We start from the raw sequence: 25,289 nt of genomic DNA on the forward strand, positions 1-25,289 counted from the left end.
GCCCTACACCAAAGGTAGGTGGGGAGTTTTTGGGGCGTGTGTGTTCCCAGATCACACAACAGCACCATGATTAGGGCACTCACCTCAGATTCAAATCATTGCTCAGCCTGATTTAGAAAAGAGCCTTGAACCTGACGCTCCCATATCCCAGATGAGTGCTCTAGGTGGCTGGGCTATAGAGTCACTGTTTGTAGTTTTTTAAAATAGGTTGGCCTGGCTTAGGCACCTAATAACATGAAGAGGTTCATGGCTGAGGATCCTGAGCAAAGATAGGTGCCTGCCTCCAGCTAATCATTTAGATCCCATATTGATGAGACACAGGTTCCTAAATACCTTTGTGAATCGGGGCCTTAAGCCCTTTCCCTTGCATTTCTCTCCTGGCTAGCTTTCATGGCTCCCTGCTCAGCTTGACTACTTCTAAGGACTCCTCCCTTAAGCACCTCATTCTGCCCATACGAGGATCCTGGGTGCCTCGCTCGTTATAAGGCAGCAGGGAACCTTGGAGTTAGCAACACTGACGGGCTAAGTCCTCTTGTGAATCTAGCCACATCCTCAGAGGTATTTAGGCACCTAACTCCTGTTGGTTTCAATTGCAGTTAGGTGCCTAAATAGCTTTGAGGATCTGGACCCCGGATCTGTGGCCTGGATTCACAAAGGGACTTAGACATTGTGAGACTGAGCATTGCAGGGCCTAACTGTTAGATGCCTAGAAAGTCACAGGAACAAGTCTGTGACCTGCAAAGTCTGAATGAGGCACCAAGGCTCCGTATACAGTGACTGGGGTGAGACAGAAGCCTTCGCATGAGTTCCACACAAGCCAGCACGCGAGGCGAGGAACCACCTAAGCTAGCCAATGGAAGATGCTGACAGGAAGGGGTTCCTAAGCCCTGCCCCTCTCATAAAAATAACAGGCCTCTGATCCCAGGCTGCAGGGAGGCATCTGTCTTTGCTAGCGCTTCAGAACCGGGAACCTCACTCCTGAAGGCGTAGGTGCCTAACCTGGGTTTTGTGAGAATGAGTTAGAAGCCTGCCTCATTCCACACCAACAAGAGGAGGTCTCCCACCGCTGGGTTGAGTACGCCCCTCTGCCTGAGGGGGAGAAAGAATTCGAACAAGGGTGTCTCACCTCTCAGCAGAATGCTCTATCCACAACGCTGGGGGACATTCTGAGTGGGGGGCTTCCTCAGAGTCTCTCCTGTTGAAGCTGTTCCACTGGGTATAAATAATTAGAGTCACGGAAGCAGGGGGACTGGACCTGGGGGTCTCCCAGGAGAGTGCCCTGATCACTGGGCTACAGAGCCTTCTTTCACTATGGCCCAATGACTATGCATTAAACCCAGTGGAACAGCTTCATCAAGAGAGACTGAGGGAGCCCTACAACAAAATATGCCATAGCTCCATGGTTAGAGCACCTGAAAGGTAGGAGACCCCTCCTCAAATCCTTTCTCCCCTCAGGCAGGGCAGGGAATTGAACCCAGGCTCCCACATCCCAGGTGAGTGCTCTAACCACTGGGCTTAAAGATACAAGGGAGGTAACAGTGGACCAGATTTTGAATGAGACCCAATTCAGTAAGTGACTCAGAGCATGTCTGCTGGACCAGGCCCTGCCTGTGAAATAGGCTGGCTGATGCCTGTCTTCCTCTGGTTTGTGAATCAAACTGGGACTGAGGCAGGAGATAAGCGTCCAGATACTTAGAGTGAGGCAGCAGTGTACATGCCCAGAGGCAGAAACTTAGGCACTGGGGGGGAACTTTTATACTGAAAATTCAGGCACCAAGTGAATTTAGATGCCTGCAGGGTTAGGCAGGAGTTTTGAGGATCCCAGTGGAGCCTAAAACAGGGACTTAGGCACCTAAATACTGTTGTGGATCTAGGCCTTAGACTTGCAGTGTTGGGTATAGCAATGCCTAAATACCTTTAAAAATCTGGGCCTCAGCTCCTTTGCCCAGGTGGGGTGTTGCCAGCTGGGCCCTATAGAGAAATCTGAGAGTCTGATGAGAGTTAGACTGTGTAAGCTCTGTGCAGTTGAAGTGGCTTTTACTTCTTGCTTTGTTTCCCCAGGTTAGTGCTATTATCCTTTCTAGCCAATTATCATTTTGCTGTCTTTTCTATTCATTGCTTTGGTGACACGCTATAGCTGTCTTTTAGAAAGACACCACACAAGCAACATCACACCACAAAAGCCTGGAAACTGCATGTTATTTATGACTCGCTCTTCCACTTCATACAGGACGGTATAATCTAGGCATGTTAGTCTGTTTCATCCATGCAGGATGGAATATCCTGTCCAAGAGCTATAAAGAGATGCCATAGCCTGCAGTTTTTAAATGCCAAACTCCCATTGACATCAGTGGTGGTTCTATCAATGAACTGCAGCAGGATTATAGCCATCACCCTAGTCTGACTGAGCACTTCAGGTTTGACAGATATAAGTATTCATAAATACTTCCTAAAGTAAGTGAAACATGTTGAAGCTATCGCTATGTGGCATTTGAATAGAATAGAAAGAATAATGCAAAAGCTGGAGAGATGGACTATAGCAAACAAACAGGGAGAGCTCCTTGGAGTTCTGTCTGATAAATCAACATTTCTGTGTTTTGTATGGACACGACTTCAGAAAATATTTTTTGCATGCAAAAGATGCCACCTTTGATGTTAAGGAGTATACTGAAGTACAGCTGCTCCTGCTAATGGAAGTTCACAGGCTGCACGCCAGTGTTTTGCAAACAGAGAAATTTATGATTTTTCATGTACACATAAGTGATTTGTTTGTAAGATCTGTGCTTCCAATTCCACTCCGAAGATGTGATCTTTGCAGGTCTGGCAAGAAAGCTTTCTTCTTTTAATTATTTGTAATTTTTGCAAAAAGTCCCCAGAGGTACTGGGTTTTATTAAAGTCTCCTTTTAAAATAATGGGCCAGAATCACTCCATTGACTTTAAGGGACATATTTCAAATTTATGCTGCTGGAATCAGTATTATGGCTTATATTTTTATGTCACTTGCTGCAGTTTTTACTTTCTTTTACCTACAGTATTTTGCAAATTATTAAAAACTTCTCTAGCTACATTTGTAACTGTGTTTTGTATTGACATTGCACAAAATTGTATTGGATTTTTAATCTAGAATGGCCCATTTCTAACTGGACTCAATTATGTAAGACTAATTTTCTCATTCTATGTGGCAAAACATAATTCTCTCATTTAACTTGATATTCGCTTATTTAACCTTCCAAGCAAGACTGGCTGGCTGGCTGGCTTTCCCTTTCATCCTGTCTAAAATCTTTTTTCTAACCTAATATCTTCAAAAATGCAGAAAATTGCACTGAGCATTGAAAACATTTCCAGAGACAATCTCCCCTCACCCCAGCATTTTTATGTGTTTGTTTTTTATGTCAATAGAGGTTCTCCATCCTGTTCAAGCTTAATTAATGGCATCTATAGGAACAAGTGCAAGGAACATCAGAGATGATGCTAGTCTCACCTCCATGCATTGCATATGCACATATCATTTTGCTTGACTGGCTAGATAACTGCTTAGAAAGAGAAATTCCTTTTTCTCTCCACCATAATGCAAACCTTCATCACAAGGTGATTCAGCAGCACAATACCACATGACCTTGAAACCTATCACAATAACCATCAAAAGTGTGTGTGTGCGTGTGTGTGTGTGTGTAGCTCATAGGAAAAAGTTGGACACAAGTTACATGTTTCAGAAAAATGAACATGGACAAAAATGAACATGGAAAAATGAACATGGACATGGTCTCCAGGGTAATTGTATGTTACGTGAAAAGAATTTAGGGAACCAGTCCTGTTCAAACTTATGTTAAGAGGAGATTCTGCCACTAAGTCCAATGGGAGTATCTTGGAGGAGATCAGTCTCTGTGCAATGGCACTCTTATTGACTGACAGCTTTGTGGATAATGATTGGTGAACAGGTTTGGAGAAGATTCAAACAAGTCCAGATATTCATTCAAAATTCAACCTGAGCCTCATGTTTCTGTTGTGTGAAAGTAGTGCTAAGACTGTTACGTTTTTAAAAGCCTTTGTAGGTCTAAGGGCTTCCTGGTTATAGCTGGTTACAGGAAGCAGAAGCATCAGAAAGGCATCATCACCTTACCTCTTACAGCTTATAACTCAGCTGGAAATAGAAAGCCCTGGACAAAACCATAAGATTTCCAAAACCATGAGGTTCAGGTAAGCTTTAGACAATCCAAATGGGCAACGATTTCTGCCAGATCACATAGTATTAGCTGGTGAGTGCATTGAAGAGGGCAGCTTTGCAATGTGCAGTCACTAAGACCATGAGAGTATGAGTGCAGAGTATGAATATTCTGTGGCATTTTGGTGCATGTGACAATAGGGCCATATTCACATGTGCAAGGTCACTTTCATCCATGTTGCAATCTCAGAAAATTAAAGGCACATTATGTCCAGAAACTAGCCCTAGATGTGGTGAAACAGGTGCGTCAAACAGAGCTGATTTATAATCAACAGGGCATTATGGCTTTGTTGCCTTGACAGCATTTTGTGCTACCGGTTCAGAGAGGAGCATTCATGGCATTCTATTTGATCTTATAATATTCCACCAGTCCTCTGGGACTGGCCACAATGGGGAGGTTGTCAACCTACTTTAGTGTCTAGCCATTTCTAAATGTATTTGTCTGTAATAATAATGCAGTGCACTTTATATCTATATATAGAGTGTCTGTAATTCAAGGATCTCAAAGTACTTCATAAACATTCCTTCATTCTCACAGCATGGTTGTGAGGCAAATGGTACAATATCTTTTTTTTTTTTAAACAGGTGAGCATACTATAATCCAGACAGGTTAAGTGACTTTCTCCAGTCATTCACCACCACAGCGGCACAGTTGGGAACAGAGAGTCTTAATCCAGGACTACTGGCTCGCAATGCTTTGTTCAAGCCCCAAGACCACACTCTTTCCTTATATAGCAAGTATCTTCTCAGTAGCCATGTGGACCACACTTCCTGTTTCAGACACAATCCATTTTCTGATTTGTTAATGTGGTATGTTGACTTTTTCCATGATACTTTTCCTAAAATTCAAAATACCGTGAAAAAGTAAATAAATAAGAATTTTTTTACTACAGTTTGGAAGAGCCGGTGTTTGCAAAGTGCATCCTTCCAAATGAATGTTTTGTGACCCAAAAGACAGCAGTATGCCATTATACCAGGCACCCCTCCCTACTTTTAAACCTTTCCATCCTGGGATATTAAAGTGGTTTGGGATTAGTGTTCAATTAAAAAAAAATCTAAAAAAATAAAACTTCAGTCTACAATGTGTTGATTGAAAGTGAGGCTATAGCTATATTTATCTGGTATTAGTAACAATATGTATACAGTACTGAAGATGGTCACAAATTTGCAACTATTTCATTCCAGTCTTGGTTTAGATGGAACATGATAATGTAACCACAAAATTGCAAGAAGAATTGACTACAAAGTTGGTAGTTCCCTGCAGTTAACCCCTTTATTTAATAATTTTGTGTAATATTGTACTCCGGCTATATCCCAAGGCATGAGAGTTATTAGCCCAAAGATGACTATAGTCTACCTTTTCAATGAGTCACAAATGTTAGTAATCCTAAAATTGTGTTAATAGCAGTAAAATTACAGTTTTTCAAACATCTATCAACAGGGTTGACATTTGGGCTTTACCATGGGTTGTTGCTTGTTAGGGATCATAAACCATGACCCAAAACAAATCTTTAAATTTCCAGAGTTTGGAATTTTTGCCTTAGCTCTCAGACTTAGGCTGTTGAATTAGTGGCGTGTGCATATGGTCTATGGCATAAAGCTAAGGAAGAGCAGCCAAAGTGTACTGCACATATGCTGTCCTGCTATATAGACCCACAACATTTCATATATGAGCATGGACAACTGGACAACCTGGACAAGTGTTGTGTCAAGAGAGCACACATCAATTTCATACAAATAAGTGCGCTGGCAACAGCAGCACATTATGGGTCTAATTCTGCATTCCTTGCATAGCCAACATGCGGGTGACCGCAACTTCCCTGGGAATCAATGGGAGTTGAGGGCACTCAGGTCTTGGCAAGATGTGGCTTTATGACAGCAGATACATTTTAGAAATATTGGGATCAAATTACTACTTTTTCCAATCCTGACTCCTACTGCAAACAACCCCAAAGAACAGCCAGAGCCATTCCTATCACTACTAACTATAAATACCCAAAACATACACTGTCAGCAGCAAGCATGAATAAATCATGGTTTAAAGGAATGCATGCCACTTTCACTGTTAAAAAACAAGCACTTTGAAGACTTGCCCAATCTGGTGGGAAAGGCTGAACAGCGGCCCCCTGTGCAATGGTCCTGTATACTGAACTCAAACTGAAATGCCTGCAACAGAACAAGTCAAAATAAGTTCACTCCCACAGAAACCTCTTCATTTCTAAAGCCTCTGCCCATTAGCAGCGGGAGCGCCCATTCAAGGAGGCTGAGTTGGTAGAGTGTGTTGAGGAAAAGGCACACACTATATGCTCTCTTATGGAAGTTGTACTTTAGTTCCTTGTTGTGGTGTTGTTTTTTGTTAAGCTACGATAAGATCATTCAGAATGAAAGTTCAATATATAGTTTCCCTTTGTGGATGAAAAAACATACAATGGCCGCAATTCTTATGTTTTCCTACAAGCCTGGATGATAAGTGCTCTTTCCATATTTACCAGAATTGGACCAACACTGTCTTAATGGTGCCATCTCTGCCTGTTGTACTAGTATTGGATCTCTGGTGCCCAAAGTGCTTTGTGCCAATGCTAACTCCATCTGGCAAGCCTTTACCAAAGTCCAGTCAGGTGTTGTAGTGTCAGGCTCTTTTATCAACCAACACAGTAATCCTCTCAGTCAGCTGACCTTGAATTAGCCACTAATATTCACAGACCCCTATCCTATGCACCCCACCACTGTCCTGAAGCATTACCAGAAAATGCCAGAGGCCCGTTGATACATCCAACTAAACAATCCCTGCAGCTTCCCTATTCCTTCTTCCTGGTTCTCCTTTCCTCCAGGGTCCTAACTCCCAACCTCGTTGCTCTATAAACACAATAACAATAATTATCCTATCATTGGACACACAACCATCTTCTTTGTTTGCAGTCTTAGATAAATATCTTTCCAACCATAGAGACTGATTCATGAGTCAAACTTATGGCAGTACTCCAAAACCTGCATACCCATGGATTTGTGTGTGTGAGAAAAATTCACTAAGCTAAGAGTGGGAAATTGGAAGCCAAGTGAATTGAATGTAAAGCAGATAATTATGTATAATTAATTTACTGACTAATGATTGCACCTGGTACAACCTCACTGCAGCATGAGATAAAAAAATAGGCTTGACACTTTTTAATAGGCTGGTGTTTATGTTACTGTTACTGTCTTTTTGACTGATCTTTCATTTTTATCTCTGTGTTTAATTATGTTTTATTTCATACAGAGTATCTATTAAAGTGACAATTGCTTAGTGATGATGAAAAGATTGACATCGCGAGAGAATGAAGCCCTCTATCTACTCACATAATATGTGCAGCGCAAGCACAAAAACTTTACATACTCCTCCTATGCACTAATTAGTCTGAAGGCTGACATGGAAGCATCACCTTTAGGGCAAGTCTACACTACAAAAGTAAGTTGATCTAAGCTATGTTGATTTACAGCTATCGCAATAATTGAATCGGTTTTACGCATCCACACTAGTACGCGCCTTGTCAGCAGTGTGTGTTCTCACCAGGAGCTTTTGCATCGATTTAACTGCCAGTGTGGGACATTGTGGGATGGTTTCTGAAAGGCAGCAACAGTCGATGTAAGCAACGCAGTGTTTACACTGACACTGCATCGATTTAACTACCTCAGATTAAGTGCTACACCTCTCACGGTAGTAGAGTTATTACATTGGCGTAGTGAGTGAGTCACATCAGTGGGTGCTACATTTTAGTTAGATGCTCACATCTACTAACTCTGTAGGGTAGACCAAGTCTTAGCTGGAAAAAGGACAGTTCACTCTCTATGCCCTTTCAGCCCTAGTCTACACTTACCTGGAGATTCAGTGGCAGTCGACAGGAGTTACGCAAACTACGCAGAGTAGCTTGCATAACTCCCGTCAACTGTTGTACTTCCCTTCTGCCCGGTGTCTTCACTGCGCTGCACCATTACCATTGACACAGCGCTACGCTACTTGAGGGGGTGGTTTTACTCAGTCGACTTCCTGATCAATTGAGCAGGTCTACACTGACCACTCAATCGATCCAGAAAGATAGATCTGGTGGTGGCAACTTTGCCGCCATCAGTATAGACATGCCCTCAGTCCGTGACCCATCTGCAGGGACTGCCAATGATTATACCAAGTAGTAACATGTGGTGGTAATTTTGTGTTGTGGTTACTTCTCTTGTCAGTGATTGTTAGTGTAAACCAATGGATTAACTAAAATGTGGATGCCACAGAGCATGAGGCGTCTTGCCATGCAGAGGTGTTGGAATATTATTCTCCGTACTGTAAAATGCAACTGCCTCTCGGCTTGAACAGGTTAAAGACTGAAAAAAAGAAACTTCTCCCAAGAATAAGACTCTGAATTTTAACTGAAAACACCAAAGGCAGCTGTTATATATGACCCAAGAAAGTAAATGTACTTGATCTTATGTCAATTCCTAATTCATTATTATCATTGTTGAACAGATTTTGATATGGACTTCTGCTGGTAGGTCAGAGTTGAATTCTTCTGATAGAGAAAAAATAGATTGGGCTACCACAGTGAAACCCAACAGGCCCCTGTTACTGTAGTATCTGAACACCTCACAATTTTTTAATATATTTGTCCTCACAACATCCCTGAAAAGTAAAGCAGTGCTATTATCCCCATTTTACAGACAGAAACCGAGGCACAGGGAGACAAAGTGACTTGCCCAAGGTCACACAGAAAGTCTGTGGCAGAGCAGGGAATTCTTGAATCCTGAGCATCCTTCCTTTCTGGATGATTCCACTATGGTTTAAAACAAATTGACATTGTTTTCTGGATTGCTAGTAACACACCACATTTACAGGGCCTCATTCCATAATTCCACTGATTTCAGTGAATGCTGAAGAAGGCCCATATTGACCTTTTTCAAATGTGTGCAGTCTTTTTTTTTTTTATGTCCTTTATAGGTTTTCAGTAAATCCGCAAAAACTGGAAATATTTCCTGAATGTGCATGTTCCACTGCAGTATAACTAGGATTTATATTTTAGTAAAGCACATTAAGTACTTCGTGAGTGAGATGTAAAAACATACATGTTGGGCCAGATCCTCATCTGGTGTAAATGTGTTAAGCTCCAATGGAGCTCTGCTGATTTAAACCTGCTGAAAAAGCTGTCCTTGAGTGTCATTTTTTGCAACCTGTTATTTAGTTGCTTGTGCAGAGTTGATTTAAAAATCTTCTTTAAATGATCAGACTGAGAGAAATCACACTTATTCCACTAAATGGCTGTAACATAACTCTTTACTACCAAAAGTTTTACCAAAGTATTGCAAAGACTGAGTTAACGGCCACCTACTAAACTGGGTCCTTGCCCTAACAGCCAGAATTATGCCCCCATTTCTTATAACAGCAAGAAAAATAGTAGTCCCTTTGGTGGCTGTTAAGAGCTTTCAAAGTATAGAGATGATAGCATATATAGTTAAAATTGGTGTACTCATAAGACATATCTACAGTTTCTCTATGCGATATAAAGATGGTTGTGTTATGCTTCCCCCTCACACCCCATTGTAAATGCAAAGATAATTTGGCTTGTGTTCCATCTGCCCAGGGCATGCTTTGCATTTGGCTAGTGAGAACAGAGGAAAGAGAACCCACTATATCTGTGCTGCAGCCACAGGTATCAAAAATGTGAGCAATAAAAAGTGTAACTGTTCGTCCTGATTCTGTATGTACTAACTGATAGAACTGTAATTAGTTTAACTCTATAAGACCAAAGCCAGCTCACCTTACATACATGAGTAGTCCCACTGACTAAAGTGGTAGTCAGTCTGTATTTGAATTCTGGAGCTATGCTGTCTTTTCGTGCTGAAGATCTAAGAAGCCTGAACAGAGCATGGTACATGAGATATTTGCAAAACAACAATATTAGTTACGTAGCATTATATGTGTTTTAGGTAATGAATTATAGAATCAGTGAGTCCGAGTCACTGCTATGTTGCTCCAGATGTACATTGATATAGCTCCACTGAAACCATCAGCAAAGTTGGAACAGCACAGTGGTGGTGAATCAGGACTTTTCTTTCTAATTTTGCAAAATGTGTATAGAAATTAAAAGCTCTTTCTTGAGGAACATTTACCTTAACATATGTGGCTTTCCCATGCGGTACTTACAAAACGTGTACAAGCAACAAGAATGAGTCTAGTCTGCAGTTTTACTCCTCAAAAAATGTAAAAGTCTCCAAAAGATTTTGTCCAAAACTCATTCAACAACACCGCTGGGGTGTTGATTACCTCACCACTCTATTCAAGGGGAGGTGCAAATGAGACAGGAATTGGGGTAGCTGTAAAAGAGGCATCCATTGTGAGTGAAATTCACTCCTGTGCAGAGTGCTAGCACAAGGTCTATGCACCACTTCGGTCCTCAAAACAGGATCAATTCATTAACATGCCATTGGTTCTAATTTATTTATGAAAATATTCAAACAGTTGAGACTAGTGGAGACATTCAGAGAACCCATGAACTATTTGTGGATAATTCACAGATGGAAAAAGCAGCTATCTGCAGCAAGTGAATTATTTTCAACAACTAACTCGAATTATAAAGCACGTACATAAAAACGGGCTGCAGTATAAACAGCGGGCCAAACTCAGGTCAGAGGCGGCTCTGGAACTGCAGCCACTTATATCAGGTCTGAATTGGGCCCAAAGTTTAAAATGTTTCAACCGTTCCCAGCAGTCATGTAGAAAGACAACCCACACACACAGAGGAACCACTCTACCTTTTTTCATTAGCCACATTTCTTTCTTACATGTTTCTAGAAGATAAAATAACAACAGCCTCTTGCTGTTGGGAGACAAGTTTTGTGCTGTAGATTTCTCAGTAGCGTTTGATGCAGATCATTTTTGTGGCTCTGCAGGAGTGAAATAAAAGGATGAAGTCTACTTCAAGGTGAAATTCACTTCACTGCATAAATCCTGATAACCAGATAAACAGGTAAAGCTTGTAGAGGATGGGGAAGCCAAATCCACACTCCTACTCAGGGTCTTCAGTTCTAAGAGTGGGCTCAGCCCTTCTAGGCTACTTTCATAATCAAGGAGCCAGTTTATGGCCTGCTCCCATGACCGTCCTTACAGACCAGACTCAGCTGTTGTGCCCTGTGGTGGAGCTTAAGTGATTAGAAGGCTCTTGCATTCTGGAGTCACACGAGGGAAAAGTTTACACTTCCTAATCAAATACCTGCATATAATAAATGGGAAACCACAGGATTGTTTTTTCCATGGACAAATGGAGTCTCTGAGGCTCATATTCACAGAAGATATTTGGGATCCTAACTCCCACTGAAATGAAAGACCCCCGAAATTATTTCTAAAGTATGTATTAACGTGCTGTGTAGGCACTCAGAAATTATAATGATGGACACCTTAGAAATGCAGATAGTAAATATGGCTAAGGGAGGTGCCCAAATCCTATTGAATTTCAATGGTAACTATACACTTCACTTCCTTAGACGCCTTTGAAATCTCAGTCTAATATTTTGAGTAGATTATGGATGCTAAATGCTAGTTAACATTTACATGACATACTATACATGGGGAAATCTTTATCCAGCAATCCTGGGAGGCAAGTTGCAATAATTTTCGTTTCCCTTTCACAAGGAGAACACCATATGGTATGTGATATTCAAGATTAATAGCTTCAAAAAAGGAAACTAGAGCCCAGAACAGAGGTCTGGGTGTGAAAGAAGGGCAGTTCCAGTAACTGAATCAGTACATGGAACTACTCAAAGATCGGGGAGCTGACAATATACTTTAAACAAGTGCTTTGTTGGTCTTATCTCTTGTTCCTTTTGCAAACACTGCATTGTCTGACATGACTGTCACTAACCTTGTCAGAATGCCTTTCAGGCAACATCATCACCATTAGTTGGTATTTTGCTTGTCCCAAATGGATGACATTACTGTGAAAGGCAGTGAAGTTAGTATGTCAAAGAGTAACATTGTATGAATTTTTCTGTATTGATTTTTCCTTTTCTACAATGCTGTATCTGCTCTATTCTCTCTGTTAATCCAGACAGTATAACACAATTTGTTCTCTTATTTATATTCCATGTCAACTTTAATTTTTTTAAGGTTACTGTACACTAGCCACAGCTACCGAAAGATGAATTCACATTTTGTATATATAGTTGCTCTAACTTTGCAGCTTTCTTTTTTGCTAGCTATAGTGAGCTATTCCAGGCCTGATCATAGCACAGGCAAAAGACCCACTGAAGAGTTTATGAAAATAGAATTTATACTCTTAAACAGATAATGGGATTGATTGCACAGCTGATTTTATACAACTAGTTTGATACATTATGTCATTCATAAGTAAAAGCCCATTGATTTCAATGGAAAATTTGGCTGAATAAGGACTTCAGGCTTTAGCTAACATAAGCCTGATTTCTTTAATATCATTTGCTTTTTCAGAGAAGGAGGCCAAGCCACAAAACTCATCTACAGATCTCACTGAGCTGAACTTGTCGATGGTTTGGGGAGGATTTGGAGCTGAGAGGTTATCCAGGTTCATTGCTAAGTTTTTCTAGTCTGCACTCACCTCCACTGCAGCAAACAGCTGGGAATCCAGGCTGGAGGAAAGGAACTTCTGGCAACACTTGTAAACGGTGTGTTCAATGGGCTTAGAGGTAAGGCAAGATGAGTGGGAAGTAACTGAGAAGGAGCTAGGTCAAGTCTGGATTTTTTTTAGGGTAGATGAGACCACACCATGATGGGAAAGAACCAGAGAACAAGGAGAGGTTATGGAGGAGAGCAAAATGGGGATGAAAGGGGTGGGGGAGTGGCTCAGAGACAGGTGTGAATGGGTTTCATTTGGACATGTGGAGGGCTTGTACTAAGCATGAAACCTCAGTGTTGATTACTGGAGGGAAAGAAGACCAGGCATCAGAGGGAGATAAAAGGGAGGTGGGGGAAGGAAAAGTTCATAAGTCTATTAGGAAAACATCTGAGCACTCAGACCATACATAAAAGATGCTGTGATGGAAATTTTAATTTGAATGTGCTGAATAAACCTCTTTTGTCAATTTTATTACCTTTCCACTATGACGGGGATGGGCGAGCTCAGAACTGCCAAGATTTCTTGCATTAGTGAGATTTTTATTGTAAAAGGGAGCAACTGTGTCTTGATGTTGAGAGGATAAAAATGATTTGTTTTCCTATGATCAGCCCACAAGCAGTTGTGGAAACCCTCTTAAAAGGACCTTACATATCGCAACATAGAAGGTTATGTATTCAACAAACTGACTATCCTAAGAGGAGGGGTAAAGACAGAAATAAATGGTAATTACTGGTTGTGAAAAGCTGCCAAAAGTCACTTTTCTGCCTGCTCGCTAGACTGAATGGAATGGAATAGCAACTGAGAGATAGGAGTGAAGAGATATAAAGACAATTTGAGGCACAATGGTTAAAAACAATAATTATAACAAAAAGATCAACAAACTAATCATGAAATGAGTTAAGTAAATAGCACTACAGTGAGCATCAGACAGAGGCATCAAGGAATGATACATTTACTTCGCAATGATTCTCAACAATAAGTTCCACGTTTTATGCTACAATGGCAAGCTCTGGAACCTCCAGTGTATAATAGCACATAATTACCAATGGATGGAGATGACTCGGCGGCTTTCAGACATGAAATCAATGAGAGACCTTCATAGTTACAATGAAGGTGAACAATGAGTGCTTTACTTTCTTGACAGATTCCAAACAGGGCACCAAACCTCTTGATAGTAGGTGCGTAATAAGCAAATAATTTAGAATGAGTTGTGTAGTTGTCAACAAATCAGAAGTGTGACCCAGTCTGTCAGACTTCAATAATGCATCAGTGATCAGGTGTAGAGATGTGCAGGTACATGCAATTGTATTAGCGCTATGGACCCTACCAGTATGAACTAACTAGTGAAGCTCCAGCTAAGATTTAATTATGCAGATGCATGTGTCAGCTGGGTATATGGCAAACTTGCAATGAATAGATGGTTCTCCCTATGAACCCAAATGTTGCCTCAGAACAAGACTGACTTGGTAAAACGTTTAAGCGTGCGCTTAAAATTAAGCCCATGAGTAGTCCCAGTAAAATGCTTTGCTTAGCTTCCAACCAAAAATCTATAAAATTACTTCTGGCACAGCTGTAACATGGTAATCCTCTCAAACTAGTGAATAGCAAATCCTCCTCCTCTCAAACGAGTGAAATACCATACCAGTTTGTCATATACAAACAAGATCATCTTATGTTTTAACATTTACAGAGGCTACAGTTGTTACAAGCATAGAAGCTGCCTCCATAGAAAATATATTCTAGATATTAGTGGACTATATGAAGGAGATCCATTCTTTTTGCTATACTGGGCAATCAAAAACCCTGAAGATCTGAAATGGGACACTGACTAGGACTTGTGAATCACTGGGTTTATGATACAGTTTAGAAGCAATTTTTTGGTCTCCTTTTTCCTGGTTTCTGTGTTAATGCTATAAAAGGAACCTGTGTAGTTGGCCTACTGTCCATATCAGCAAGGTGGCCTTATGTGTGTGAGATCATTTTGTCCTTTACACAAAGAGCAGGTGAAACTACCTTGTTGGAAAGCACAATGAAATGGGGAATGGTGGTAATAAATTAAGTCCCTTTCTTCTCCCTCCATTTCTTTGTATCACTAATAAATGCCTTTTTAATACTTTGGTAACTAGATTAGAACTATAAATCCATAACAAAACTGTCTGCTGAACCACATAAACATGATTACATTGAAAGATGACTGGATAATGTAGGCTTCCTCTCGTTAGCAGGACCTGCCAAATCCAATGTGCACAAATATTCAAGAAGCATTGCTAACGCACTCATTGGAACCATCTTGCCTTCCCCCTCATTTGCAAACTCAAGGGCCAACTACAGTTACAGGGGACGTGCCTCTTCTGCCAAGCCTTACCCCAGCTCTGAAAGCCCCTATAAATCCCTCCACAAGTCTGTCCATCGTTGTGGTGAACAAGCATTTCCAGAGTCTTGCCTTCCATAGAAATGGAGTGATTTATAGGACTTGGAGGAGTTTTGTTGGCTGGGAATGGGCCCAGTGGATGAAGCAAGGCCCCTACAATTGGAGCAGAGGTCAGGTGGGCAGGAGAATGTGCCAGTTTGGAGAAGTGGGTGAAAAGCAGTCACCTTTTCCCTTACTCTGGACCCTGCTGACCTGCTGACTCTCAAACCATACTATGCCTGTAGTGTCTACAGCACCTTGATGTTACACTTAGACTCTCTGGGCCAAATTTATCCCTTGGGAAACTCAATTGACTAGTATGGTCCATTGTGTAAATGTGTATTTTGGCAAATGTTTGAGCAGTTATATTGACTTAACCATTCACACACTCTACAGATAAGTGTTCTTTACTGAGGACCGGGCCCTTTCCGTCTTTCCTCAGCCGCCAGCAGGAGCCCCATCTCCTTCTCCATGCCGCCTTCTCTCAAACTAGTGAAATACTATCCACCTCCCTAGCCTTTAGCCTCACTTCCAGTGCCAGATGCTCACCCTTCCCAGGGGGCTGGTAACACTACTGCTGTGCATCTACTTTTGGCCACTGGCCCCAACTCCCTACTGGCCTGAATGCTGGGTGTACCCCACTGACCCCTGCTGGTTGCTGGCTTGAGGCCAGCATCATGAATTGGCAGCAGTGGGAGGCTAGAAGGATAGACTTGGAAAGCAGGGACCTCCCACCAGGAAGGGCATAGACATGTTCTGTTTACACTGTCTCCTCCCTACAGTTCTGACCTGCTTAGCCCCCTGTCTGCCAGAAATCACCTGCCCCAGCACAAGATCCTCTGCTAGTAGCCTCACCTAAACCCCTCACAAATGGTCTGTCCTCCACTGAGGAGGATTAGCCAGAGCGACAACATAGCCTAATGTGGAATCAGCTATTTTGTAAAGCATCTGTTCACATGGTAGCTATTGATTAAAGTGCAATACCTGGCTGGATTTAATTTTCATTTAAAAATAATGGAAATAATTCTCCTGGTGATACTTTCAGCCAATCACCTCCCACAGCCTACTTATTTCAATGTGAGAATTTGGAGAAATACACATGCCGGCTGGTAAAGAGAGGCTTTTTTTCCTCTTCAAGGTTTTGTTTTTAAGGTCAGATTTGCAGCTGGCCTCCTTTCACATACCTACAAACAGGACAGCCATGTCTATGCACAGAAAAATGCCCCTAGAAAGGATTGTGGGCATTTCAGCTATGATTCCTCGGCTCCAAACCCTCCCCTGTTGGAAAAGTCCAGTTTTATGGTTCCATATGTCCAAAGTCTAATAAGAACAGCCATTCTTGTGAGATTTCAGCCTAAAATGCTAGAAACCTAGCGAGTTTAGATGATCTCTAATGAATCTGCCATTTTGGCCTACAATCTTGTGAAGATAGTGCATGAGATTTGGAATGGTTGGAGCCTAAACCCAAACCCTAATTCAGGCTGGACTTCACACCCTGGACTCTGGTCTTCTAATTTACACCCAGGGCCAAACAGGAACCTATGGCCCATCTCTAGCACGAAATTGCATTTGCATACATATATCAGGGACAAACAGCTTGTGTGCTTACATACCCATGTGCATTGCATGGAAAGTTTTCTCTGTGTACAGAGGGATACTATGGCTCAATACTCAGTTGTGACGAGCTAATGGGTAAGGAGCCCTTACACCACTTCTGTGGCCCTCCAACCCTTGGGAGAGATAGCAGCCAATTCAAGCCCTTGTAGAAGTTGGAGCCCCAAGTGGCCTGCTAAACTGGCTTCCTGCCTGCTTTGTGCTGCCAGAACAGCACAAAGCAGGCAGAACGAGGCCAGCCTCAGCAGGCCTTACGTCTGCAAGAGTTGTGCTTGTCTTATTGGAGCCAAAAGTTTGGCCCTAAGTGGCAAAAGTGATTGTATTTTTTAAATGTGTAAAGCGCCCCAGCAGAGCAAAGTTAACTTCTGGGTGAAATCAGGCCTGCTAAGTTTTAGCCCACCATCTTATTTTGCATAGAGATGCCCCTGCAGCCGTCACAGAGCACTAGCAGCCTGAGCAGGTGCTACTAGAAAAACCTCCTTTTAATGCAGCCGTGGTATTTCTTTAGGCATATAGTAATTTATATCACACCCAGGAAACACCCATCAAGGCATTATGTTCAACTAACCAGACTACTTCTCCTACGCTCCCCACCCAAATCCATCCTCCTAAGCACCTCCAAGTTACCAGCACAGATGCTTCCTACTTGGACTCTGGAGTCAAAGTCCCTCTTTAGTGAAGGCATTTCTATTTGCCTCCATTTGCTCAGTCCTAAGAACAGATGGCAACAAGCTCCTAGTTCACTAACACTATGAAGTTAAGCCATAGGAGAAAGGACAGCTTAGCACTAACTGGGCCAAGGCGATATAGTGCTTTGTAGGTAATTACCTACATCTGGAATTGCCCCTAGGTACAAATTGGGACCCATTGCAGCGTATGGGGCTCTGTTGCTTAGTGATTATGTGGGGATGCCCTTCAGAATAGGCTTTTGGCTGAATCCTGCACTAGCTGATTCCCTTGAAAACTTCAATCTACTAATTATAACACTTGCGAGGAGGTGCACAGCATGTCTTAGAGTCGGTAATAAGTGGCACTGTCAGATGGTGAAGCGGGAATGCCCTGACTGAAAACAGAGAACACATCTCATTAAAAGGAAAAAAAAAAAAGGTAGCAGTGAAATTGGCAAAAAGAGGTTTGGTGAGGTTGCTGGAATTGCCAGGGGCAATCTGAAATCAGTTTACATTAGAACAGGTTGCACTTGATTTTTCTACAGCAGTCGTCATGCTTGGTGAGAATAACAAGATGTTAACTTAGCAACTCAGCCAGCATTGTCCAGCACAGCACACTCATCCTGAAGCTGCCTAGGAAAACATCCTTATAAATACATTGACTGGACAGGGCAATTTTTAAAAACTCTTGGAGAGATGTAAATTAGGGCTTGGCTACACAACAAGGTAATGCCCCCTCTGTGGGAGAGGGGCATGTCTAAAATGCACTAACATTTGCACATTAATTGGGCTGTGTACACTCTGCTGGTGCACACTCAAGGCTTCCTAGCACACTACATTACAGGGGTGTGCAAAAGGGGGGGCAAGCAGGGGCACGGGCTCCCCCTTGCAATTGGGCGGGGGCACAGATCTCTTCCAGGGCCAGGGTGGAAGCCAACAGCTCCTCCAGCCCTGTGGCTGTTGGGTGGGTGTGGGGGGGGGAGAGCCAACCATAAATGTTTCAAGGGTTCCTTTTCTTCTCCTGTCACCCATGGATGCGGGGAGTAGCGGGAAGAACACAGATACTTACACAGTCACCACCCTGTGGAGAAGCGTGGATGCCTCCTTCTTCCCTCTTCCCCTTGATGAGCTCAAAACAAAAATGAGAACGAACAAAGTAAAAAAATGGGCAAACCCCCCCCAAATCTGGCACTTTAGACAGAGCTGACTCCATACTGCTTAACTTCTGCTCTGCGACAAGGCCACACTTGTGCTCCTCTGATAGCTGCCATCTTGGACGATACACATGGGCCTAAAAGCATGAACAACTGCAGCGTGAGCTAAGGTGCTTTCACTGGTGCTGCAGCAGAGCCATATCCTCGACAGATAGGCGCAGATTGTAACTCTCACTCACTAGAATATTACATACCCAGTTCCTTTTGTCCTCAGCAGCTAATCATTGCACACTGCTGGGGCACATGTACAATACCGGTAGTCAAAATAAGCACAAGTTTGTTTTCCCAATGCCAGCCTGCCTGTACTGTGGCTAAATCTTGAATCCCAGGGGAATTGCAGATGATCAATATGCTCAGAATTGGCTTCCAAACAGGGAGGTCCCTGTACACACTAAACTTGAGTTAGGCCTGAATCACAATCAGGGATGTGAATCCCTGCAAATCTTGGGGATGTGCTGATTCAAAGCTGGGTCTGAATTCTGCAGCTTGGGCCAATGTCTGTTGAAATGTGAGCTGCTGTAGACACTTGCCAGACTTAACAGGCTGTCGTGAGGCTATGAATATGAAGAATGAGGAAATCAACTGAGGAGGCTTTCATTAAAAGTCAAGCAATAGCCAGTTCTGAGTTTATATACTAGTAAATGCTGAGATGCAGCAAAGCACAATGATTATGGAAAAAAACAAGAGCAGAATTCTCTGTCATTGTCTGAGCATAGGTGCCAGAGGCAAAGTGTCAGATTTAAGCACACGGCTATTGCTAACTCACATGTGATGTAGGTTGCAGGTTTCAGTAATGCGAATGCAGTGTTCTGATTCCTGGTGCTGTTTGCATGATATCTGCTGTGCCAGCCACTGAAGCTCAATGACAACTTCAGGGGAAAATTAACAGCTGGTTGTGGGGGAGCTCAGGAGTATTTTTTCTTTGCTGTGACAATGGTCAACTTATGAATTTCTGGAACCACCTGCAAACATTCCCAGGCATCCCCACTACTTTTCCGCAGCCACTATGTATAGCGCTAGCGTTGTGGCCAAAGCAGTGTGCTTGGTTTTCCCCATGTGACACCCATGAGTGTCTGAAATTCTGTACAGTCCAGACATGCAGTGCCCTAACACAGTTAGTGACATGGGAAACAATGTGGTTCAGTGATTAATGTGTGGGTATGGGGCTCAGGGTATTTGAGTTCACTGGCTCATGACATGATCTTGGAAAAGGCACTAACCCTCCCCATGCCTCTTTTCCCAGCTGCAAAAATGGGGATTAGTTTGTCAAGTGCTGGAGACCTTTGGATGAAAAGTGCAGTGTTTTATTATTTTTTATTAATGTATTGGTTATTATACGTCTTTCCACAACGCTCTAGTCAAAGTTGTGGATGCAACACAGGTGACCCAGAGCAGAGCAGCAACACGTGGAGATGGCAAAACACCCAGTGGTGTCACCAGCATGGTCCACCAGGCCTGGGCGTTCACTATGGAGCAGAGGTGCGGGCGGGATGTTGAACATCTAGCTGGTGAGTAATGAGCACGTGCATTCACATGTGGAATTACACTCAGCAAAGGTTGCCAGTTAGGCACACTCATTGCTCAGCTTACCAGCCAAGGTAGCACTGACACGTCCTCCTGCACACCAGTTCAAGAACAGCTCAACAGACCCAGGCACTAGAGATTTAGGAATGCATTTCACCGCTCCGCTCAGTGATGTTTAAACTAGAATGCATTGGCCCAGATCCTCAGCACAGCACACCGCACTGTGAGGAGGGGACTGTGTGAAGGTGATCCTCAGCCTCCTTTGCAATCTTTTAGCTCTGCAGCAGCAGTGTCGGCCAATTCTCCAGCACAAATTAGAGCAGCCTGGTGGGTTGTTTTATTTGCACTGGCCGCCAATGGTCCTAAGGGGTCAATAGCGCAACTGGAGATGACTGAGGCACAGGAAAGTACCATCCGGCCCTTGCAGTCCTCTGACCATGGTCCCTACCCGCATGTCAATGATACCAATATATCTCCAGTTAGGCAGCCAGTAAGTCAGCGATGTATTCTGAAGCCCTCCTCGCCTGGAGTCCAAGAAAAATTGGGAATAAAGCCAGATTTTTGTGGAGGTTTGTGATAGTCCAGCTGTATGGGTTTTCTTCCCTTCCTATCCTTTCCCAGTGTGATGATCCCGCAATGGCCCCTACACACTTTCTTCATGGTGTGTTGTTTTTAAAGGGAGACCAGCAACCATCTATCTCCCCACCTTCAGCTTTTTTAGGGGGGTCCGTTTCAGTAACGACTGGATGGCCAGCACTGGTTCTTTCCCTGGCCATCTGTGGACAACTGGATGGTGCACATGTACACTCCAGTACAGCAGGGCTCAGTAAGCCCTTGTCCTTGGCCCCGCTGAAATTTAAAGGGCTCGCTGGAGCGCATACGCCAAAGTGAGCTGCCATATAGTGACATCGCTGCCTCTGTTCATCAGCAAGCCCTTAACCTACCTTGAGGCTAGGAAGAATTTACCTTGAGGCTGGGGCAGCTTGGGAAGGGGCTGGGAGTGGGGGGGCTTATGAGGGAGCGTTGCAGAGCATGGGTTGAGTGTGTGGGGGCTCAAATAGCAAAGTTAGTCTGACAAGTTTCAGGTAAATATCCAAACTGTAGGAAACGTGTCAGAACTGTCCCTCACCTGACCTTCTGAGGTTTGTTGATTATGAATTGTTATTCCCTCCTTCCTTCTTTCCCCATCACTGCATGCCCCACCACTGTCTATGGTGAGTGTATTTTGGAAGAGGTAAAATCTGTAGTTTGGGAGCCTTGATGGCGTCTAATTCAAAAGCAGACACATTACTGTGTACTGATGTGTTTGTATATGTAACATATTCCTTCTTCGTCTTATGTCTGTGGGATACACATAGGCCACTACTCATTAATCATAAGTGGTGCATATTGGAGGAGCTGTACCACAGTATTATGTCTGCTTTTTTGGCTCTCTGTACACCGTTGTCTGATATGTCATCCCTCATTTGTTTGCAGTATACACACTGAGGAATAGTTGCATGGGCTGTCATATTTTAGATGCCTGTGTAGTTGAAGTATGCACTGGTGTTGTAGCCAGCGGACCCAGAATATTAGGGCGACAAGATGGGTGAGATAACTTATTTGGACCAGCTCCAGTAGGTGAGAGAGACAAACTTTCGAGCTAGACAAGCTCTGTGTAAGGTCAAAAGCTTGTCTCTCTATCACCAACAGAAGTTGGTCCAATAAAAGATATTACCTCACCCACCTTGTCTCGCTAATCTAGTTGAAGGACATGAACATTAGAGTTACAAATGACAGGCAGAGACTAGCTGGACATCTGGCACAAGCATTTCTTTTTTGTTAACAGGTTTGAGTGTATCATTAACTGGAAAACCTTTCCCAATGAATACTAACTGCAGCTTATACAGGGGCTACAATGTGAGCATTCCCTCTCTGTTCTGAATTACTGCTTGGAGACTGAAGACAATCATTGGCAGAAGACAATAAAGGAGCACATGTTTCTAGGTGGAAAGCACAGCAGACACCTAATAAGGGTGCTCTCCAGTGCCCACGTTTGAATTTTAACTGCAGACCATGGACCAGGGTCAGAGGTGGTATATCTGGCTTTGTAAGTTACACATCAATAAGTCAGTTGGGAGTGGCTGTTTGTGGCCCAGATTCAGAACTGCTGTGCGTTCATACAATTCTGTTGTGGAGCTGACCCCGCTCACACTGCATTTGAATTTGATTTCAACAGAGAATTTCCCATGAGAGAAACAATGCCTTATGTTATGTTTTATTCTTTAGTTGCCTATACTAGTCTAAGTTAAACAATGACATAAAATATCAAGGTTCTTTTTTCCCCTAACATCCAGCTGCATTTGGCTTTGGAGAGGGTGAAAATAACAATAATTGAGAATATAGATTTTTTTAATTGTTACTTTTATTGTTAATTGAAAAGATGACGATGGGTGAGGAAGGTGACTGGCTCGTTTTGTTACAGTAAAGCTGTGTTGTACTTTAGATTACTGATTAACAAACAGCAATGGGTCTCTGCCTTGACCTTTTTTCATTTGAACAAATATACTCTTCCCTGCCACTTGTAAACAGCAGTTTCTGGTAACTGAGTAACGTACTCTTCACACCATCGAGGCTAGTTTTCTCTTCATCTCTGTCAAGGGTTTTAGGCATGTTGAGTTTGCCCAACTCAGCAAAGTCATTATTAATTATTATTATTAGCAATAACAACAACAACACTCCTGGAGCACTAGAGAGCTGAGGGCCTCCAACCGCTTTGCGAGCGTTAGTTAATGAAACCTCACAGCACCCCATGAAGTAGGTAGCGATTGTTATCCCCATTTTAGAGCAGGAGAAGAGAGGTGTTGTTTCAGAAAAGTTCCAGGAGGGTGCAAGGGGGGGTGGACAAAGTTGTGCCAGCATCCACACTTCTGCCTCCCTGCTGAGACCATGACTGCTCATAGGGTGGGGTGGGGGAGCTAGCTGGCCAGTTCCATCTTGGAGTGAGGCGGGGGGGTGGCAGGCCATTCCTATCCCAGGGAGTAGGGGGGACAGTGAGCTCGACGGAAGGCATCAAACAGGTGGCTGGTCATAGGCACGGATTGGGGTCCAGCTCGCTCCATGCTCAGCTCTCGCCCAGGCCTGCACTGCTGCTGTTTCCTGGCTGACTGGCAAGAAGACAGTGGTGGTGCCAGCGGCTGCTCAATACAGTCTGCAGATTTGGCTTGGCTGCCCCTCAAGAGTGAGTGGTGTTGCAATCTGGCACATGGAGTTGCAATGCTATTCACTCAAATTTGGCCTGCCTGCCCCACTGTCACAATGGAGGGGTGGCCAGGCCAAATCTGCAACCATAGGCTGCTTCCTAAAAGTTGCAGGGTGGGGTAGGTCTGGGGGGAATCAAATGGCCCCTTGGCCTATAGCAAATGACACCCCACCACTGGAGAACAGAAAGGTTAAAGCCAACATTTGCAGACATGGCCATTGCGTTTTGTGTGCTTTATTTGTTGTGTGCTGGTTTGGGGTCTGATTTGCAGAAATGCTGAGCTCTTATATTTCAGTTAAAGTCAATGGGAGTTACGGGTGCTTAGCACCTCTAAAAGAACCGGGCCCAAAGTCTGGGCACCCAGCATGACCGTGTTAGAAAACTGTGGCCTGAGGACTTGCTCAAAGTTGCACAAGAAGTCAGTGGCAGAGATGGGAACTGTGCCATGGAGTTTTAGGAACTGAGCCAAAGCCACGAGAGCCAAAGGGAGTTTTTCCATTAACTTCAATGAGTTTTGGATTAGATTTATAATGGGATTTCCAAAAGTGCCTAGGCACCTACCTCCCATTGAAATCAATGGACATTATTCCCCTGGGCACTTTTGAAAACCCCACTATTACTGATTATCAGTACAGCTGAAGAACTGACAGTTTGTCAAGAATCTGTGTACCTATGGACACCAACCCCTTAGTCAGATTTCATGTTAAATCACACTGTGTGGGAAAGGCAGACTATTGCAAACACAAAATAAGGAAGCCTCTGTGCAGATGACTGCACTAAGGTACGTTTCTTACCTGCTCCTTTATTTCTCTCCCTTCTCTCGCCTCACTTTAAAGCTTTGCAGCTGTCAGCTGTTTGTGTTGGCTGAATGGGTGTCAAGGAGGTTGTAGCATTCATCTTAGCTGTAGCTTGATTTATCCTGCAGTTAACAATCCCCTAATTACCATTCTGAAGCATCAGATACAGTAAACAAGGTGAAAGTTTCACCTAGATTATTAACCAGTCAGTATCACCTGAGATTCTTCATAGCAAAGGGTAATTATTTGTATTAATTACAGACTCCTTGAGGGTAGATTATGTTGCTATATAGTCTGCGTTGGGTGTATTATAAGGGGTGAATGACTCTTGTTCTTCTTGTTTCTTTGATTTGTTCAAAAATCTTACCCACTTGTAGACACACACTACTCAACCAAACCACACCTGCAGCTGTACTTAGAAGACGGATGTCTAGTGGTTAGAGTACTAACCTGGGAATTGGGACACTTGGTTTGAATGCCCCATGCTGCCAGAGTCTTCTGCGGGAATGTGTACACTACGCACTAAGCCTGGGCCTGTGGGACCTGGGCTTGTGGCCTTGATGTTTCCAGGCCCCTGTTTGAGCATCGGCCCTGCATTGTAAACCTGAATTTATATTGGCTGCACCTGAATCTCACAACCATGCTAATGTGTCCATACTGCACTACACAGACCTTCTGACCCAGGTCTCTTGATTGACTTGTGTCCACACTGCAAAATAACAGGGCTTGGCCCTGAGTCACAGCAGGACTACGGCTCTGGCCCACCCCCTTCTCAGAGTCCTAGGAGCTGGATCCTGCGTGCTTGCAGACCCAAGTCAGATGAACGTGTGTGTGTGTGGACAGAAGGAATCTTGGACTCACACCTGAGTCAGAGTCTGGGCTGTGTGTGCACTGTACATGTACCTAGTGACCTTGGGCAAGTCATATAGCTTCTCTGTGCCTCAATTCCCCCTCTATAAACTGAGGTTAATAGTACCTTACACACAAGGATG

General features: G+C 43.3%; 1 long non-coding RNA gene across 1 annotated transcript; it reads right to left on the bottom strand.

Moving 5' to 3' along the window:
- Window positions 1–4,714: 4,714 nt before the first annotated feature.
- On the bottom strand, window positions 4,715–24,370 carry LOC137147630 (uncharacterized). The gene is made up of 3 exons (XR_010918267.1): window positions 24,295–24,370; window positions 18,591–18,650; window positions 4,715–5,062 (listed from the first exon to the last, which is right to left on the bottom strand). It is a non-coding gene; the product is annotated as an uncharacterized lncRNA (long non-coding RNA).
- Between the last annotated feature and the right edge of the window lie 919 nt (window positions 24,371–25,289).

The sequence above is a fragment of the Emydura macquarii genome, unplaced genomic scaffold (genome assembly GCF_026122565.2).
Source record: "Emydura macquarii macquarii isolate MOO-44397 ecotype Brisbane River unplaced genomic scaffold, CSIRO-AGI_Emac_v2 contig_561, whole genome shotgun sequence".
Lineage (NCBI taxonomy): Eukaryota > Metazoa > Chordata > Testudines > Chelidae > Emydura > Emydura macquarii.